The sequence below is a fragment of the Pleurodeles waltl genome, chromosome 7 (genome assembly GCF_031143425.1).
Source record: "Pleurodeles waltl isolate 20211129_DDA chromosome 7, aPleWal1.hap1.20221129, whole genome shotgun sequence".
In the NCBI taxonomy this organism is placed as follows: Eukaryota; Metazoa; Chordata; class Amphibia; order Caudata; family Salamandridae; genus Pleurodeles; species Pleurodeles waltl.
Genome location: NC_090446.1, coordinates 634553280 through 634559279, shown reverse-complemented (window position 1 = coordinate 634559279; position 6000 = coordinate 634553280). Strand labels below are relative to the sequence as shown.

Below are 6000 nucleotides of genomic sequence, written 5' to 3'. Positions count from 1 at the left end.
AACAATCATTTATGGTGTTTTGCTGTTTCTATGTGTGCTGCAAAAAGCTGCACACAGAGAAAAAGCTAAAACATGGGGAAATAAAAGTATTTGTCTTTGTTGTACCATGCTGACACCACCCATGGGTGCCATTAGTTTTTGGCGCTGGTTTACGATTTTTTTAAATCTGGGTTGGTGTCAAAAGTAATGGGTGTTGCGTGGAAATGCCCATAGCAACACTCTTTGCATGTCCCTCAGCCACAGAAAACTGCATCGGCCGGGGCCCATATTTACAACACAGTGTTGTCATGCAAAGTGGCCGGAGCGTCACTGAAAGTATTGTTACGGTGGCACTAGGGACTTGTAAATGAGCCTCCTAGTGTGCAATACTTTAGACTGAAATCCACTCTTTGTATCTGGTCCTAATATTATCATCAAGTAGGGGGCTCCCAGGAGATATTCATTACCCTAGCAAGATCTACCCCACCCATGCATCCTCCTCCATTTCTCACTTTATCATAGCCCCAAATTCAAATCTGCACCCTATAATTTCTGCCCTGCCACCTCATCTCTTCCCTACTTTTTAAGGGCTGTCTGCTCCTAGGTTCATGGTCTGTCTGCTCCTAGGTTCACCAATCCCACTCATGGAAACTGTGCTTGTGCCAATCGCAGTGCAGCTGCAGCCATCTTGGATCTCCTGCTTAGGCCCATATTTATATTTTTTTAGCACCGTATTTGTGTCATTTTTTTAAGCAAAAGGGGCACAAACTTACAAAATACCATTGTATTTAGTAGGTTTGCGCCGTGTCTGCGTCAAAAAACGGCGCAAATGCGGCGCTAAAAAAGTAAAAATATGGGCCTTAGTGCCTGGGGTACCGACTCCCAGGCACAGTGATCACTCTCCGCGTGACCATTCACCCTGTGCTGTGTGCTCGGCGCTTCTGGGCGTCACTCAGACATCTCCGGCATCAACTTCGTTGTTTAGGAAACATGCGCCCAGTATTGACACTTGCTTTTTCTGGCACTCGTTCCGAGTATCGCGCTGTCACTAACTGCCTTTCAGAAGTGCAATGAGTTTAAAAAACATAACTCAAAACAGTCTGTCAGTTGTTTTCCAAAATACTGCACTGCGCCCGAGGGGCTATTCTGGTTGCCTCTTAAAAGTACATAAGGTAGGGAATACCTTCGGATATCATTCATCACTCATTTTTGTTGCCGGCTCCGTAGTCTGAACCTGGTAAGAAAGAAGAGGAATAACCCAGGGACCACCTACAGATTGAAGGTAGTTGCATTTAATCTACTTTGTCCAGCTCGACAATGTATTTTAAAGCCAGAGCACTAAACCTGCTCTCGCGCAAGGCTGGCGCAAAGATTGCTGGCACCCCGAGTGACATTTTGCCGCTGTGCACCGATAATCAGGTCATATTTAAGTGTTTGCGTGACAAATCTCCCAGTCCCCTGCTGGTGGCGCTGTTGGCGATGGCCTAGAACTTCCTTGTCATGTGGTCAATAACCTAGCACGTAGTCTGCAGTCTATGACGAGAAACACTAATTTTCTTGCTCTGCCTTCTCATGTTTAATTCGCAGGGTTGCTGTAAAATGGAAAAATAAAATTGTGTTTCGGATTCAAGGCTGTTAAATATGAAGAATCTGAGTCTGTTGTCAAGGAAAGGCACCTTAGCTAAGTGTGTGAAAACCACATCTGCGTATAAGCACGGAATCTTTATTCTCTGTGTACTGTGGTGGACAGTGCTGGAAACAGAAACACATTTACTCTGGAATACCATAAAATGGGTATATTGAGTGGCAGCACAAAGGGGTATAGCTACAAGGAGCAGGGCAATAAAGAGGGAAGTCTGAAAGACCTCTTACACAGTTTTTTTTAACTGTATCCTAAAGAAATTGGCAACGGGGACAAATGTGGCAGTGAATCTTTTTTATTTAATTGGTTACAGACTACATTTTTAGGGCTGGATGTATGAAGCTCCCGGTTTGCATTTCTTAAATAACAAATTTTAAGAAATCGCTATTTAAGAAATGCAAAAGGGGATGTATGAAAATTGTGATTCGGTGATTCGCAATTAGGGAATGGGACTCCATTCATAGATGCGAACGGTTTTGCATTTCCGAATTTGTGAATTCCTGTTAGGTATTCGCAAATTAGGTAATACAAATCCCAGGGTGCTGGGGGCCTAAGGCCCCCTTTGATGCACCCCCCAAAAATATTTGTGGACATGTAAAGCACACACATACCATAGGGGCATGTGTGCGCTACATGTCATTTTTAAAAATGCATTAGAAATGCATTTTTTAAAATTGCACATGCTTACCACCAAACTTCAATTCGTGGTAATTGCATTTCCTAAATGCCAAATTTGCATTTAGGAAATGCATGTGCTCTAGTAATCGCAAATAGGCATTCCCTATTTGCGATTCGCTATTTAGGGAATCGCAATTTGAGATTCCTTAAATGGAGTCGCAATTTCAGGGAATAACTATTTTAGCGATTCCTTGGAATTGCACTGCAAATGCCTTTCAGACATTCTGAAAGGCATTTTCACATTTGCAAACGGTGTAATTTTGTGATTCTCACCATTTGCGAATGCAAAAATCTTTGATACATCTAGCCCTTAGTAACTTACCAAATAAAGCACCTGCTGCAGACATCTTTGTGTACCCAGCAATTTCGAGATATAATAACAGTAAGATAATTGAGTACTTAATGCACTTGCCGGAGAAATCTGTGTACAATTTAGTCACAGGTTTGTCTCATCATAAAATAGCAGAGAAGGTTAATGTCCAGGCTACAAAGCACAATGTGTAACATACAGGTCAGAGATTTGTATGTTATGCAGCCACCTGAGTGGTCTACAGCTTTTCTGCGGGTCATCCTTTTTGTAATATAGCTCAGTTATGAACCTGCGTTGAGGAATTTCATACAAACTGCAAGGCAAAAGTGTTGAATTTTCCTGTTTTTTCTTAATCTATTTTAAGATTGGTAAAAAGGCTTCTTAGCATAGTAACAAAGATTATAAAATGGAGAGTATGTGCTATACAAATAGCAGTGTAATTACTCACACATGAAAAATATCTGACCTTTTTAGTTTGCATGCATATCTCATAAATGTAGGACTTGGGAAAGTCAGAAACCTGCCTCCAACTCTTAGCGTATCTGTTAAGTAATCTGAGTGTCTTTTGGCAAGATTCAGAATTTGTCTAAGAGGTAATTTGTCTCAAATGTGACGGTTATCCTGTCTGCCTTATAACAAGTATTTTATATTGGAATGCACTTTTAATAATGTGAATGGGATATCTGTTGCATTTGTGAAAGAGTAACCATCTGCCAAACACTAAGGACCAGCTTTACTAACCTTTTATGTAATGCAACTCAGCAAGGAAACTTGCTCAACTGTGTTCAGTGGTGTAATGAAAATTGAGGGCCCCCCTGCAAAGTACATGGGTGGGACCCCCTCCAGATTTAGTCAGGAGCTCTCAGGCCAAGGTACTGTGCTGAAGGGGGCCCCCAAAGCACAGGGGGCGCCGCAGTGCGCTGGCTGCAGGACCTATTCTACACCACTGGTTGTGTTGTATGAAAGGGAGAAAGCAGACTTGCGCCATATCTGGTAAGAATGCACACATACAGAAAAAAGAAGCAACAAGGAGAAATTAAGATATTTAATTACTCCTGCCTCGGGCAAGTTCACCTTTATGACAATAACCCAAATTTTCTACCTTTAAAGCTAGGTGTGCGTCAAAATCTTTGTGTGGATACATGGGAACACCCATGCTCTACACATGGAATGCCTCCCCAGCGCAAAGCTCTGCACTGCATTCGTGTTTTGTTTCTAATGTCTAACAAAAGTCACACAAATTGGGTTTTGCCTGGCTTAGTAAATACAGAACTATATTTTGCATCTGGGTTGCTTTAAAAAGTGATGCAACCTCAACTCAAACTTTTAGTAAATCTAGGCCTAAATGAGCCCTTTTCTTTCCTGGTATGAAAGTTTCATACTCCACCTAGCTCCTAGCAATGCTGATACTGGAGCAAAATGAGTGTCCATTGCTCTTTAAGAGAGGCATTTGTGTAGGTACTGTGGGAACTAAAACTAAAGGCAACTCAAACACCTGGCAGGTTGCTGCTCTTATCGGAAAACACACAAAGTGCAGGTGGCACTGAACGTGTTCCAGTGTGCTCCACTTTTCACTGCAACTGTCCTGGATCGCAGATGCACCTCCGTAATAGCTGCCGGATCTGGAATGTGGCTAGATCCACCTAATGTTTAGCACTAATGAGGAATAGTTCTCTTGTCGAAGTGCAACGCTTGTTTGACTTCCTATTTACACTGCGTATGGGTGGCTTTTGTCTCTCTATTTGTCTTTCTGAATATCTGCCAATCTGTGTGTCAGTTTGCCTGTCTATATTTGACTGTCTTTTGCCATTGCAGAGCTGTTACTGTCTGTTGACCTGTGAGAGTTCCTCTATTTATTGGTCTGTATACAGTATGTTTATACATCAATGAAATGCAGAATGCCTGGCTGGATGCTCAAACTCTTAACTCCTGTGATTGAGATATTTGTACAAAAAACCTGATATTTGTCCTCTCATGCTCTATACCTCTGCTGTCTCTGATGGCCCTTTGTGGCCTCATGAGAAATGTCATGAGTTACTACGATTGGCGCCAGGGTAGAAGGGCTTTTGGGACTTGGACTCAACCAATAATTTCTAAATGCCCAAGGGTGGATCTCGAAGTGCAAAGCTTTTTTGACCTGACAGCCTTGGTATGGACTACCATCAAATGTTTTCCTTTCTCCTCTCCTGTTTTCAAAAATGTGTTTTTGTTGGCCATATGATTCTGTGCACTTTAACACTACTAACCAGTGCTAACATGCTTGTGCGCACTCCTTAAACATGGTAACATTGGCTTACACCCAATTGGCACATTTAATTTACTTATAAGTCCCTAGTAAAGTGGTACTACATGTAACCAGGACCTGTGAATTGAATGCGACTAGTGGGCCTGCAGTACTTTTTGCGCTACCCACTTAAGTAGCCCTTTAAAACATGTCCCTAGCCTGCCATTGCAGCCTGTGTAGTTTTAAGCTGCCAATTTGACTTGGAAAAATAAAACTTTTGTGAAGTCCAAACTTTCCTTTTTAATTCATATGTCACCCCCTATGGTAGGCCCTGGACAGCCCAGGGGGCAAGGTGTAGTGCATTGAAAAAGTTGGACGTGTACTTTTCAGTTTTACGTGTCCTGGTAGTGAAAAGCCTGTAAATTATTTTTTCACTACAACAAGGCATACATCTCTCATGGGATAACACTGGAGTTACCTTATCACATTTTATAAGCTGTAACGTTGAAATAGGAACAGGTAATTGGTTCATCTTTGGTGTCTTTAGGATTGTGATGAAAAATCCTTTTTTATAGTAAAGTCAAATTTTAAATCACAATTTTTAAAAAGCTGCTTTTAAAAAGTTGGAATTTTCCTGCCTTAGCATTTAGTGGCTGCAGTCTCCCTCTGGGTCAGTGGCTGGGTGTAGCTGACAGTCGGGGTTTATGTAGTCCTTCTAGACAGCCACACAAAATGGAGAGCTTAAGCGTGCCTGGATGGGCCATCACTGGCAGGATGGGAGGATGAAGCTGGGCACAGCCAACCTACACACAAAGGCTGCATACCCCCTGTAGTTAGTTTGGAGCCTACGAGGGCAGGAAACCTGTGAACCTCAAAGGAAAACCTCTAGAAGCCTTTCACATTTCAAAGGAGGTACCTGGTATGAATATTGAACCTCAGACACCAACTCTTCAGTTCACATCTGAACCTGTGGAGATTACCAAGAAGAAGGTCTGCTGCACTGCTGAACAGACTGCCACTCTGCTAGGCTGCTGCCATGCTGGGATACTGCCTTGCTGGTCTGCTGCCATGTTAGATTGCTTTCCTGTTGCCCTCCTGCCTAAGCCAGAGGGATTGGACTTGCACCTGAACCCAGGACTGCCAGAATGACTCCAAGCTCTACTCTGC

General features: G+C 42.6%; 1 protein-coding gene across 1 annotated transcript in view; it reads left to right on the top strand.

The window, feature by feature from the left end:
• Positions 1 to 1183: 1183 nt before the first annotated feature.
• The window catches only part of LOC138304489 (sulfate transporter-like), a 93732-nt gene continuing 88915 nt past the window's right edge, over positions 1184 to 6000 (top strand). The window contains exon 1 of the mRNA XM_069244602.1: positions 1184 to 1261. The gene's annotated coding sequence lies outside the window, so the exon portion shown is untranslated. The remainder of the gene's footprint in view (positions 1262 to 6000) is intronic.